Source organism: Sebastes umbrosus, chromosome 12 (assembly GCF_015220745.1).
Source record: "Sebastes umbrosus isolate fSebUmb1 chromosome 12, fSebUmb1.pri, whole genome shotgun sequence".
Classification (NCBI taxonomy): domain Eukaryota; kingdom Metazoa; phylum Chordata; class Actinopteri; order Perciformes; family Sebastidae; genus Sebastes; species Sebastes umbrosus.
The window spans coordinates 8,245,730-8,261,198 of NC_051280.1; the positions used below are offsets into that span (position 1 = coordinate 8,245,730).

Consider the following 15,469-nt stretch of genomic DNA (forward strand, 5'->3'; position numbering starts at 1 on the left):
AAATAATACTGTTAATAAAAATTTGAAAATAACTCACATGCTTTCAATCAATCTCCTCAGTGTGTGTGAATAAATCTCTGTCTAGACTTAGTTGCTCTATCCAAATTTATGGGACCATCGGGGCAGCATCTTGGCAATAGCCTCAGAAAGGCTAAATAGCAACATAAGGCTTCTGTTTCAAATAATACATTTATTAATCAGAGCACTCACATAGGAACAAAGCACTATCAAAGCTCTAAATTTATTTTGAATTTATGAACGATTCACTTCCCCGTGTTTTACCTTCTGTCTGTGGATTGCTACAACGGGGGAAAATGGAATTGGGACCGAAAGTTCAATTTACAACCACGAAAAGCAAACAGGCTAAGAAACATTCTGTAACATTTTTCTGAAACAACAGCTAAGCGATAGTCACATGTATCATGGCCTATAATTTTGTTGTTTTTACTATTTTTCTAAAGATACATAAAGCTTAAATAGAGGGGGATCAATGAGCAACAAAAGAGGAAAAAAACATAATTCAACAATCGGTTGACGATAGGCAAGACTTGACCAATCACATTGGACTTTGTACATTCTTAGATAAATAAATATAAATATTAAATATTGCAATACTTTCATCAGTGGGCCGGAGGCTCAATCACCATTGTGTTACCTCCTTCAGAGATAGATAGAGACTTAACAGACATTTATTTACTGTAAATGAAAATTTTCGAGATTTTCACTTTAACTCTACACACAATACTTGCTAATAGGATCAAATCAAATTGGTTTTGGTCTTTTCATGGGATTTATGGAGTAAAATAAAAATGAAAAAATAAAAAATCGCCAGCTTTATCTTCTATAGTCATTGAGCAGTACAGTCACAAATGGGCACTGACAGTTTTATAGTGTTTCAGAGGAAACATGATCCCAGGAAGATAGAAGTAGATCTATTATATGTCTAAATATCTTTACTGTGAGAAACACCAGACTTGTTTTACTTTGAGGTTGACAGAGTTCAATGCAGCAATAGATGAAGTTTGTAAAAAGAAAAACAACAAACTGCTCCTCCAATAATTTGGCTCATTTATTTTAACACACCTATAACAGTTAAGGCCTATTTTTTTCTTCTTGGTTCATTAGTGCAGCTTCTTCCTTTGTTCTGTCTGATTTCACTAGTTTAAGGACTCACACTTGTGTTGATTGGTACATTGTTTGCACCTGTTGATCCCTCTATAAATAGCATGTGTTGTTCAGGTTCTGAGTGCTTCAGTTTAAGATGATGTCTGCTCAGTTTTTGTATAATAACTTTGATATTTGTTGCAGAAGAAGCTTGTTTTAAACCAGTATTTTGTATTTCCTGCTCTTGGTGCAACAGAACTACTGGTGGAGTTAGAAAGTATGGTGTGATCTGCTTTTCTGTTGTTTAATGCTTCAGTTAAACCACTTAAGACCAGCATCTGTTTCTGTGAATTGGATGCATTTAGGTTCTACCTAATGTGATTACACTCTGTGGAAGAAAGTGAAATATGGGGACTAATTTCACACTTGTGGATAAACACACACCCTGAATGGAAAAAGTAAAACTAGATTCCAATTAAGTTTCACTAAAAGTGTTTTTCAAAATGACCCCAAAATGTTGCATGTGAAGCAGAAGCAAGTTTTGAAAAAAAGTCTTGGACTCAGATGCTACTTGCAGATTATTTCACCAGATGCTAAACTGGGCACCAGATTCACCAAACTAACAGCAAAACCAGTCGAACTCAGAGCCAAAAACCGGCTGCATTCAAGAAAACATTTAATAATAAAGTAAAAATATAAGCACTCTACTAAAATTAAGAGAAGAAGACGAACTATACAACTAACTGGTGTGCTATTTGTTCCTCAGAAATCCAACAAAATATCTCAAAATTAAAACAGAAAATTGAATCTAATCAAAACACAGATTCCAAAACCATGAATTTGAGATTAAAAGAGGGAACTATCTTATAATGGAGACAAACATAGGACCTTGTCTGTAACCAATGCACCATAACTAGTCTACAGAAAGCTGAACTACATGTTCTGTGCTGAATACAATACCATAATAGTGAAATGTTATCAAAGCTTTTGAAAAACGTATTCAGGGATTCATGACCCTGCCGGAGAATGAAAACCTTCCTTTGCTGTTGACGGAGAAAAATACTGGAAGTTGTTTGTCTCCTGCTACGAGGCTGGAAACAATCTTTTTTCGTGCATTTGCTGCACCACAGCATTATATTTTCTTCCACGTGTTTAATTACATTCAAACCAGTTTTTCACTGGACTGCAGGACTGATTGGTTAGATGTTATTGGTTGTTGTAGCTTTTCTCAGTTTGCAATTTTATTCATTAAACTGCAAAATGAGTCAATTTCATTTTCAGTGAAAGATTTATTATGTCAGTAATTTAATCAGTTTGGTTAATTGTGCAGCCTTGTCCAACGTATGTAAAGTATGTTTCTATATTGTGCATTATGTTCTTTTCAGACGTAATCTAAGATCAAGTCAAAGTAAGGTCGGAGTGTCTATTGCCATATGCACAGTTAAAATCAAGTTTCCCTTAACAATACAATTCTTCCTTTGCCTTCCACTCTGAATGCTGTTTACAAGGAAACACAAAGTATAAAGAAACAAATACAAGAAAATAAATAAAGAACACTATGTACAATATACAGAATAATAGAGAACTATCTGTGCAAAACTCTATGCAGACAGTGGGTAATTGTCTGTGAGTGTGCAGTGTGCGGTGTGAGCGAGTGTTGTGAGCGATGGCCTGAGGGTAAAAGCTGTCCCTCAGCCTAGAAGTCCTGCATTTCACTCTTGTGTACCTCCTGCCAGAGGGCATAAGAGTGCATAACTGTGGATGGAGTCTTTGATGATGCTGTAAGATATTCTATGGACTCCGTGGTGGTTGAAGTCCTGCAGAGATGGTAGGGGCGCCCTGATGATCTTCTCAGCAATCTTTACCACTCGCTACAGGCGTTTGTGGTCCATGGTGGTGCTGTTCCCATACCACACAGTATCAGTGGACCTGGTCAAGATGCTCTCTATGATGCAACCGTAGAAGCTGCTGTAGAATCCTCGGTGACATACCGAATTTCCTCAGAAATTACAAGACGCTGTGGCAGCAAAGATGGCCACTAACATGCTAACATTCTGATGCTATGCAGCTGTAATGTTGTTCACCATCTTAGTTCTGCTTGTAAGCATGCTAACAAAATTATCACCAAACAAAAGACTGTATATTAGAAGTGGATGAAGTCACCGTCATGTCACCCATTGGTTTGTGGACTGTCGTTTTGAAGCCTCAAGTTCTTGGCCGTCACCATCTTGGTTTTTTTTCAACCAGAAGTGATACAGTACGAGAGGGCAGAGCTAAGTACAACCGAACACTGAATAAAACATTTTCAGGCGACCAAAAAGTTATAATTAACTTTCATGATCTGAAAACACACTGTGAAAGGGTTAAAGTAGCAAGACAAAAACACGGACAACTCCCAGTCCGGACAACACCCTAAAGCATCCCCTGCTTTATGGTCTATTTGAATCTAAATGGGACCATAATTTAATAAATGAACATCATGATGTATTGAAGAAGACTTGAAACTAGCGATTGAGACCATAAACTCATGTTTACAATGTTTACTGAGGTCATAAATCAAGTGAGAAGTAGGCTCATTTTCTCATAGACTTCTATACAATCAGACTTCTTTTTGCAACCAGAGGAGTCGCCCCCTGCTGCATTGGCTTCACTTCTCAGACCCTGAGGTTACCCACTGGTTATCACCAGTGAACACAAAGTACAGCTGAGGCTAATGGGAATGTCATTATTCTTCAGTGTTTGGTCATAAACCAATTTGACAACAATTTCACCTGATGATGGTGCTAGATGAAATATTAAAGGATGTTTCAATGAATCTTCTGGGTGCCAAGAATGTGTGGACCTTATTTCATGGCAATCCAACCAATAGTTGCCAAGATATTCCACTAAAAACCAGAAATGTCAACCTCATGGTGGCGCTAGACGAAAAGTCAGAGGATCACCAAAATCAGTAGGATTCATTATCTAGGGATCATTAATATCTGTGCACAATTTCATGGCAATCTATCAAATAGTTGTTGAGATATTTCAGTGTAGACCAAAGTGGTGGATTGACCCACATTGCCTTAGAGCCTCTCAGCTAGCATGGCTAAAAACATATACTTATACAGTACAGTATAAACAATATGAGTCCATAGTTTCAAGTCAAGAGAGTCATTGAAGAGAAAGAAAAAGACGAAAGCATCTTAGAAGCGAGCTTCTTTCCGACCAGACATCATCCAAACAAAAGATGGAGCTTCTCTGCTTGAACTAGTGTCTTTTCTTCGAGGGTTAACGTCCTCTTCCTGGTTATTATTAGCGTTGCGTACTGGTATGAAAGTAAACAAAACTAGACTTGAAGAAAGCAAATTGTCTTTTTCATAAGGCAGGTTGTGGAGGTCACCCCCGATGCTTCGCATTGCCTCCCGGCAGAATTAAGAAACGCCTCAGCAAGCCCACACGGCTGCATTGCTCATTCCCATCATTAAAATAAATTGCTGTGCTCTGTGGTCTGTGTAAAAAGAAAAACGCTACAAAAAAGTCCTGTTTTCACCCCGCGGCTCTGCTCTGGATTTTGTCACTGTGTCGTCCCAGAGGCTCCTCAGCTGCTTCAGAGACACAGGAAGGAACGCAACGACTTGTCTCGCGGCCTCTTGTTGTATGAAGTAATCAATTAATAACGAACAGTCATTTGCATCTGGCTACATCGTGCCGGGAGAAGAAGGAAATCACATATCTGGATGAAGAAAGTGAGGCGAATCTGCTGTTCATGTCTCTGGAGATTGGATCAATTTTAAAACAGCAACATCTGGTGAAGAAGCTCTTCTTTGGAACAGCAGTGTGTTTACCTGCAATGGTTAGATGGTACCTTTGTGAAAATCCCGACAAACTGAAGCTCGGCTCCAGTGGCAATTTCTTTGAAGCAGAATAGGAGAGAGAAAAAGAGATTAAGAGAGAGATAGATGGTTGATATAATGCCCATCCTCCTCCTCTATGAGAGGACGAAGACCTGGTCTGGTCTGATGAAATGCTCTCTACAGATTGTGTCTGAAGTAACTTGATAAAGGATGGATGTGTGGAAGGGCCCGGGTCTCTCCACGTCAAAGCACAAACTGACCTGGCTGAAAAGAACAGACGGTACTGCACTGATCCTTCTCTCAAAGCACACTATTAATAATATAACTTTATTTATATAGTACTTTCAAAAACAATGTTAAAAAGTGCTTTGCAGTCAGATAAAATTAGACATTAAAATACTAAAAAATCATTGTACTGCTCCGTAGAACATCAGGTTAAAACATGTTTAAATTTGGTTGAAATCTTTTTTCTTTTTCTTTTTTTTTTTATAAATCTAGGATACACATAACCATGGCTTCATCAACTTTTAAATGACCATGTTTAACTGTGAAGCAGATCCTCAATATATTTCAATCAGCAGAAATGAAAGAAATGGCTTATTGGGATATGAATTGATTTGATATATTGACTATATGTGATTATGTGATACACCTCTATCTCACGCTGACATTTTGGCCAGGTCTGTACTGTAAAAGAGATGAGACTTCCTGAATAAAGCTTAAAGGTTCTCTATTCGATGTCCAGATTATTAATATGGCATCAAACATCTATTTGCTATGTAAAGATATAGAGGTGTAATGTCTACCTGAGCAGAGTTTGAAGTCGCTCTCCCTCTGTATGTGTTGTAATCAGAGTTTCTCTGTGCTTTGTTTACATAGCCGGGCTGGCCACCCGTGCTTTTTAGTGCATGTGAGCTTCCCCTACCTGGCTAGCTCACGGCTGTCGCTCTGCAATGCTCTCATATGGCGGTTACCACTGATAACGCCGGATGTTGCAGAAGCATAGCACCGACTCTCCGGTTCCCCCCCATGTCAACACTGTTAGCTCTGTCAGCACTGCTGCTCAGCTGTCACCATGTTGAGAGCTGTGTGGAGGCAATAGAGATTCTTCCAATTTTGCATTTAGCACCTTTTAAATAAATTAATAATTAAAATACACACAGAGATCTAGGGGTAACGTCGAGAAACAGTGGGAAGCAAAATCCACTTTAGAGGTGCTGGTAGGCACATTTTGTTAGTGTTGGATAGAGACAGGCTAGCTGTTTCCCCCCGTTTCCAGTCATTGTGCTAAGCTAAGCTAACCTACTGCTGGCTGTAGCTTTATAATTAAGTTGGAGTACAGACGTGAGAGTGGTATCGATCTTCTCATCTAATTCTCGGCAATGAGTGATTTCCCAAAATTTGTAAGTATTCCTATAAATCCATAGTCAGGATTTTTGCCAAAAGTATCTAGTTTAGTTTTTTAATTGTTGGGATCAACATTCAAGCTGAGCTCCTACAATCACATCAGGTGTCTACTTATGTGAATATTTGCACTGGTCTAATATTGTATTATATTTAGGGATGCACCGATACCGAAACGGATATCGGGCCGATACTGACTCAAAAAGCTGGATCGGGTATCGGACAATGGGGACGATTTATTCAATTCAATTCCATGTTTATATACTATATACATTATATACTGAGATTTTAATTCCTGTATAAGTTTTGTCCAATTTGTTACTGCATTAAAAAGGTTTATATTCTAATTCCTGTTAATTGTGAAGATATTTTGCTGGTGTACGATTTATTATTTTAATAATAAAAAACAATTCAATAATCATCTATATATTTATTTGTTACATTTTGTTTTACAAAGTTAAGAAAGTGATGTTTCAGTCAAGCCCAGGTATCGACATAGGGACTGAAAAAGTCGGATCGGTGCATCCCTAATTATATTAACTTTTGTCTGACGTGTAGTCAGAGTCAGGATCAACTTTTCACAAAGTAGTTGAGTTATATTAAGTGTTTTTGACAGGTGTCATATCATATTTGTGCAGCTGCGGAGGCGTATATAAAGCACGGTTCCACTAAACCGGTCGTCACTTCGGATTGTCTCGCACACGTGGACAGCTTTCCTGCTGTGAATGTCAAGTGCGAGTTATTGAACAGAGTCGGAGGTAGAGGAATCTCTCGCTGATCCCGAGCAGCTCCTTAGCCTCTGGCGCTCGGCAGGTAAAGCACAACAAGCTCCAGCTCAGTCAGACTTCGGGGATTATTTACTTAGACCCTGCTCAGAGTGTCCGACTTCATTTCTCAAACACCCTTCATTTCCTAGTGCCGGTAGCGCTGCGGCGTCCTAGCATGTCAGTCCCAATCACTGCTGCCTCCCTTGACTCAGGTTTGTGTTGGAGAGAGAGAGAGAGAAAAGAAGGATTTAACAGAGCTTTTTTACGTGTTTTCTCATTTTTTGTTCAGCTCCGTTCAAGCCCAAACACAATTTATTATGTCGCATTTTTCAAGAAAGCCATAGCAGTGGGGACTAAAGGAGATTCGGTAAAAAGCCAGGCAGTGTCGAGCCTGACCTCATGACACCTTTTGTTTGCCGTTTTTGAGTAAAAGACTATGTTTTTCTGCTTTAACAAAACAAGCAAATTGCATTCTCTCTGTCCTCCGGCTCTGGCTGTTATTTGTCACCTGCCAGAGCAGCTTCACACCGTGCCTTATCTCTATTTTAAATTGGCCACACAATAACAGCAATGTCTCTGCAAAGTTGTGCCATTATGGTTGTCATAGGTAAACACATTGTCTGCTGAAGACCTTGAAGTCTATCAGTCGTTCCCTCTTCGCCTCCACTTCCACACATCTGCTTTGAAATGTTAGTTATCAGGTCAGCAGATCCCACCCCTTTATTTATTCCAGCAAGCTTCTTTTTTTTTTTTTTTGCTCCAGGACATTCAGCACTCGACTGGAGACGCGGTGTATGTGTGCAAATGTATGTATGTGTGCTTGTGTTTCTGTGTGTCTTCTGCTAAAGTGGCAAATGGCTAATGAATAATGCAGGGTAATAGTGATGTGTTGACAGCTCTGACGGCTGAGAGCTGCCGAGCTGTGTATCAATGATAATGTGCCATTTCCCTTCTGTGCTCCTTCACTCCCTTATTACAACAAATTGCATTTTTGTAATTTCACCTCCCCACAGCCCCGGTGTCAGTGTGTGTGAGAGAGAGAGTTTGTTGGGCCGCCATAACTAAAAGCTAAACTACATTGTTCACTTGGGGCCATGAAGCCACATTTTACAATAAGGAGGTTTGAAAGTCTTTAGTTTAGCTTGCTGATTGGTTTCTAAATAAATTTGGGCTTGTCTCTGCCATTTATGCTCACTGGCTTTGGTGTGGTCATATTTGAGTGCTTGGTGTCTGCCCTCATATCCTATTGCCTACCACGAAGGATATTGAGATTGTTTTCTCAGGATTTTTCTCTGGAAATTTGAGGGTTTTAGTAGTGCAGTTTACGTTTTGTTATTGGCCGTTAAATATTGTGAGTTTTTAAGGGTCCTTTAAGGTCTTTAAATTGCTATTTTTAAGCCAAGAAAACAACATATTACAGAACAAGACCAAGAGACTACAGCCACGCTAGCAGCTCTGTGAAGCTATACTTAGACAAAGAGTATAGAAGCAAAGAGGCGAAGCTCTGGTGCTTTTTTGACAACGGCCGCTAGTTGGCGCTGCCGCCGTTTTGGACTGAAAACACCAATGAGTCCGTTGCCAGAGACGTCTGTAAATCAGAGGATAATTTTTATCGAGGTTAATCAACTTCCCAGTACAAACACTTAAATAGCCCTCATTTAAATCATTATGTCCTAAAAGTTATTTTCTATAATTGAATGTGCATTAAACCCACAGGACTGCACCGCCCTGCACGCTCATATGACATATCCAGGTCAGCCAGCTTCCTGCTAGCTGTATGCGGCTGTAATAAAGGATATATTGGCTGTAAGTCATCACTTTTATTATCTTCTAAAACACCCATGGGCTGTATGCTATAAGTCTGTACCGTGATGGATGTATTAACGTCTCCGTTACCAAACAACCGGCTATCGGCCAGTAGCTAGTAGTGCTAGTAGCATGACATAAACAGAATTTAATGGAGTTGTAGGGTATTTATTAACACGCAGGGCAAAAGCACAGAACACAACCTCTTATACATCCATGGTCTGTGGTCTGTTGGACATCGATTTTGAGGTTGTTCTCAAAATCTGTGTGCTAAAACTTCCATTTATGTCCATCGCTCACTTCATGCTCCTCTGGGAAGCAGCCAGGCAAAAAATAAATAAATAAGTAAGTAAGTTAATAGTTATAATAGTATGCATATGCATAATATTTTTTATTGTTCAACACTGGCCATTTCGGTAGAGACATTACAATTAAACATTTTTGATAGGTCATAATCATGGACTGTTGTTGTTGTCTCTGCTCTGTTTTAATTGTGTCTATATTACATTCATTGTTTACTGTGATGTACCACAAATTGCCCCTTTGGGGAAATTCAAGTTTTCAAAATGTTGACCTCATGGTGGCGCTAGAGGAAAAGTTGGGGGGGTCACCAGAGTTGGATTCAGCCTCTGGTTACCATGATCATCTATACACAATTTCATGGCAATCCATCCAATAGTTGTTGAGATATTTCAGTGTTGACCAAACGAAAGACAGACAGAGACATATCCATCCCCAGAGCCATGGCACCAGCATGACATTTGGACTCATGTTTTCTAAAATCTTGTCTACGGCCAAGCAACAATTCAAACAGGATCTAGCTTATGAAACCTTTTCAGCTTCTGTATTATTCACACTGTCGTCTTGGTCTTATGAACAAATCCTCAGCAGAGTGCGTGACACATTTTACTTGTTAATCAGCAGGTTCATTTAGAATAAGCAGAAGGAAAACACAGCTGAACTGACGATGATAAGAGCACCACCTACAGAAACTCATACTTCATTAACTTGAGCACCAAGGACACAGACGTCAAGAGTATCATTCACATTTCTTGACTGATCTCTAAAGAGTGCAGGGCAGAAACACCACAGCCATTATTACTGAGCGCCAAAGAGAGGAGACTTACTTCATGAGGGAAGCAGCAGCAGTAAGCACGCTGGTCATGTGGCTGGAGACACTGTCTATTATCAGAGAGTTCATAGGTTCGATCCCCACAACACATTTGTGTCTCAGCAGCGTCGTGTCATGTCGAACTGTCTTTGAACAAGACGCTGCAGCCTCCACCTGCTCAGTATTCATCAGCAGCACTGATAACCGGGGAATGTAAAGATGTGGAATCTACACTGTGTAATTGTTTCTCCCATGTTACAATTTGACCCCCTTGCATTTAATGATGCATGTGTTTGCATAATATTTTGCAGTATACAGTATATATATATATATATATAGATAGAGAGAGAGAGAGAGAGAGAGAGAGAGATTAGTTTTAAAGCCACTAATTTCTTTAACACATTAATGCAACTTGCGATTTTTTAGGTTGTAGCGGGTTCAGTTTTAAAGCGAAGTTTTTAGAGTGAAGGTACTGGCACCATATGAAACTAGAAAACTGTCAATCGATTAAAATATTTAATCACATTGTCCATAGTTAATCGCGATTAATCGCAAATTAATCGCACATTTTTCATCTGTTCAAAATGTACCTTAAAGGGAGATTTGTCAAGTTAATACTCTTATCAACCTGGAAGTGGGCAAATATGCTGCTTTATGCAAATGTAAGTACTGTATATATTTATTATTATAAATCAATTAACAACACAAAACAATGACAAATATTGTCCAGAAACCCTCACAGGTACTGCATTTAGCATAAAATATATGCTCAAATCATAACATAGCAAACTGCAGCCCAACAGGCAACAACAGCTGTCAGTGTCAGTGTGCTGACTTGACTATAACTTGCCCCAAACTGCATGTGATTATCATAAAGTGGGCATGTCTGTAAAGGGGAGACTCGTAGGTACCCATTTTCATTCACATATCTAGAGGTCAGAGGTCAAGGGACCATTTTGAAAATGGCCATGACAGTTTTTTCTCGCCAAAATTTAGCATAAGTTTTGGGCGTTATTTAACTTCCTTCACGACAAACTAGTGTGACATGGTTGGTACCAATGGATTCCTTAGATTTTCCAGTTTCAAAAGAGCCCACTTCAACCTAAAAATCACAAGTTGTGTTAATGTGTTTTCCTCGACAAAATTTTGCTCAAGTTTGGAGCGTTAGAGGCTTTAAAACTGAGCCCACTACAACTTCCGGAGGTCGATTGCATTAAAGAAATTAGTGGCGTTAAAACGAATTAGTGTTAACATAATGTCAAAGTTAATGCAAAGTTAATTTTGACAGCCCTAATATACAGTATATATTTAAAAAACTGCAAAGCCAAAGAATGCCCCTGTGATGAATGCAACGTCTAGATTTGTTCTTCTTATTATAAATCAAAAAACATTTTGGCATTAAAACTGTTAAAAAAAATGGCCCCACTTGGCGTAATTTCAACAGTAAGTGTTTAAAACTGAAAACGAAATTTGAGTCTCTCATCCATTTTTGATGACTTCACAGGGTTGCTGTAATGATTTTTATTGGGTTTTAAAGATTTTTATTGTGTAATTTTATATGTTTATATGTCTGTCTTAGTGTTTAACAATCTCGGGGCCATGTTTCAATCATCTCATATTATGGGAAGAAATGTGTTTTGTAGATCCATAAATAAATCAAACCAACTCAAAAATACTGAAAGGTAAAATTATATATCTTTAATTTTTTTTTTTATCCCAATCCATCTCATCACCCACCCTCACCGTCTCCTTTCCTGCTTTAATAAGCTCTATGTTCATAATTGCTCGTAATCAGAATTCATTATTCGTATATAATTTGAAAAACTAGCAGCAATGGGCATTTGACAAAAGGGAAGAAAATTCTCCATCAAGGTGCTAAGTGACAGACGTAACGAGATGTAGATGAGATGTTTGTCAGTGATATGAAGAATAGTTTACGGTGGAGCAGGCTGGAATATGACGTGAATTGTTTGGGAAATGAAATTCTAGTTATCATTCAGACCTGCATCAGTCATATGCCAGCTGCTTTCACAGCACAACAATGTGAGAGAAAGGAGTTTTACAGTTAATTATTTCTGATTCATAGCAATGTTTCCCACACAACTGGAATGGAAATTACATATTTTTAATGAGCCGATTTCAAGCTGTTGGAAAGCTTTGTGCAGTGTTTTTTGTCAATGTCATGGTCACAGTCTTTCACTTTTGTGATTTAATTTTACCAGCAGGAGACTTGGAGACTTCTGGAACACAACAAGGTTCAGTGAATTGAAATTTACGCCTCTACTATAGCCTGCTAAGCTGTGATAAAGGTCCATGACCATCAGCTACGGCATAAAGCATCCTCCTGCTTTTGTGCGCAGGTAGATTATTTAGGACAGTGGTTCCCAATTTAGGGGTCACAAAACAAATGTGAGTGGTCATGAAATAACTAACAAGATAGGACAGCAGAGAAAACACTTTTCTGCTGCACCAAATGACGCTTATTTTATTAAGACTTTTCTCTAATCTTTGCTCTTTAAAGTGGCAATCTCAAAGATTTCCATTTAAAATAATGTCTGTTGAGTCACTATCTATAGCTAAATGAGGTAACACAATGGTGATTGAGCCTATAGCCCACCGATGAAACAATTGCAATATTATATATATTTACAGTTTTATGAAATGTCTGTGGTGACGTTCCCGGAAAATTCAAGTTTTTCTTCATTGTATACATACAAAAAAGGAACAATGCGCACAATTCTGAAAACTTGAAGCTCCTGTACATAGAAAAACAATGTTTCTGTTCTATGTCTATTCCATACTAACATGCTATTTAGTACACTATGTGAGATTTTTTTATTATGTCCAAAACCTTAGTATGAAACCAATAGAGTGCTCCAGGGATGACGTATTTGTGTAGGCCAACCAGGAGGTTAACATTGCCCTGGGTTCCCTCAACAGAAAATAAGCTCTGTGGCAAACACACGTTTATGATACTTTCACGTTTTGTTCAGTAAGATAATCTTCACAATGAACACCACTTAATGATTTTTGAAGAGTAAATGTGTTTTCACACAAATAGACATTGGGGCTGTCAAGGTTGACGTAATAATTCAATTTTGTGACTTTTAGGTTGTAGCAGCCTCAAGCTAGAGTTTTAAAGGTAGAGTGAAGATACTGGTATCATATGAAACTAAAAACCGAAGGAATCCATCCAACCACGTTATACTGGCTTGTCGAGAAGGAGGATAAATAACGCTCCAAACTTACACTAAATTTTGGCGAGAAAAAAACTGGCATTGCCATTTTCAAAGGGGTCCCTTGACCTCTGACCTCAAGATATGTGAATGAAAATGGGTTCTATGGGTACCCACGAGTCTCCCCTTTACACACATGCCCACTTTATGCACACTGCAGCACACTGACAGCTGTTGTTGCCTGTTGGGCTTGAATTTGCCATGTTTGATTTCATCATATTTTTTATGCTAAATGTAGTACCTGTGAGGGTTTCTGGAAAATATATGTCATTGTTTTGAGTTGTTAATTGATTTCTAATAATAAATATATACATATATTTGCATAAAGCAAGCATATTCACCCACTCCCATGTTGATAAGAGTATTAAATACTTCTAAATCAACCGGGACTGAAATCTTAAGGATTACCACTTTTAAACATGCTAGCAGCATGACTTTATGGATGGCGGTCAGACCGCCTGTCTGCTGGTTGGCCAGCTCCTCCACTTTGGTCCAGACTGAAATATATCTCAACAACTGTGAGATGGATTCCCATTTAAGTTTTTTACAGACATTCACGGTTCCCAAACGATGAATCCTTTAGTGATCCCCTGACTTTTTCTCTAGTGCCATTACGTTTTTGTTTTTCTAGTGAACAACTATTGGATGGATTTCCATGATTGTTTGTACTAGCATTCATGTCCCTCTCAGGATGAATTGTAATAACTTTAGTTATTCCCTAGCCTTTCATTTAGTGCCACCATCAGCACTGATTCACGATTAATTACTGAATCATTTTACGGTTGAAAATGATTTGTTATTGGGTTGAACTGGTCACAGCTGGTAGACACATACATCAGGGGGAACAAGTAGACATTCCTTCAATGTTTCAGGGATCATAAGCCAAAAGTGTTGGGAAACAGTTGGAGTTTGTATTGAGCGCTGTCCAAGGTGCTGATCCTGGAACAGCAAGGGATGCTGGAACTGTCCAAGGTACCTCAGCAATAATGGGCAGGCTGCTGGTAACACTGACAGGATGCATCATGGCAAATAGGATTTGCTGTTTCAAACATCTGTGTTATTTTAGGAAGTATGCCAGTTAACTCTGCTGTTTTTTTATTCTTTAGTTTGTTTATGTTCCTGTGCACCACTTTAGTATTTTCATCTTGGTTTGTGGAGGACCACAGAGCCATTGGTAGCAACCATGTCATACTAGCTTGTCGCGAAGGATGTTAAATAACGCTCCAAACTTGCGCTAAATTTTGGAGAGGAAAACTGGCATGGCCATTTTCAAAGGCATCCCTTGACATCTGACCTCAAAGATATGTGAATGAAAATGGGTTCTATGGTTACCCACGAGTCTCCCCTTTACAGACATGCCCACTTTATGATAATCACATGCAGTTTGGAGCAAGTCATAGTGAAGTCAGCTCACTGACATACTGACAGCTGTTGTTGCCTGTTGGGCTGCAGTTTGCCATGTTATGATCTGAGCATATTTGTTACGCTAAATGCAGTACCTGTGAGGGTGTCTGGACAATATTTGTCATTGTTTTGTGTTGTTTATTGAATACTAATAATAAATATAAACATACATTTGTATAAAGTAAGCATTTTTGCCCACTCCCATGTTGATAAGACTATTAAATTCTTAACAAATCTCTCTTTAGGGTACATTTTGAACAGATTAAAAATGTGATTAATTTGCGATTAACTCTTTTAATCAATTGCCAGCCCTAGTATTAATTAATCTTTTTTAACTGTTTTTCTTTATAAATCCATTTTTATCTGACCTATTTATCGGTGAATTGATATATTAATTTGTATGTTATTTAGATAATCCTCCTTTTTATTTCCCATTAAGTCCTGTATTTATTCTCCAGTTAGATATTTATGAGTAGATTTATACGACACCTGTGGTCCTCCACAATCTCTATGCTGGTACTGTGCTCCCCTCATCGTTGACAGCATCATGCTGTGCACTCTGTTTAATTTATACAAGGTCTAAGGCTCCTTGTAGTATTCTGCATTGCTGAAAAGGCAGGGGGCCCTCTGGGAGTGCGGGGCCACCTGCCATGCGGGCGCACACTTTATGACCCACTTACTAGTCAGCTTTTTGACAAAACCTCGAGTGAAGATGCATCTCAACAGTGTGTTTGTGAGTTTGAAAATGATCAAAGCTCACATGTTTTTAACTTCGAGAGGTCATAACAACACTGAAGTCTG

The 15,469-nt window shown here is 38.7% G+C and overlaps 1 protein-coding gene across 2 annotated transcripts in view; it reads left to right on the forward strand.

Moving 5' to 3' along the window:
* Positions 1-15,469, forward strand: part of st6galnac3 (ST6 (alpha-N-acetyl-neuraminyl-2,3-beta-galactosyl-1,3)-N-acetylgalactosaminide alpha-2,6-sialyltransferase 3) — a 94,877-nt gene that overhangs the window by 74,703 nt on the left and 4,705 nt on the right. The window lies entirely within an intron of this gene.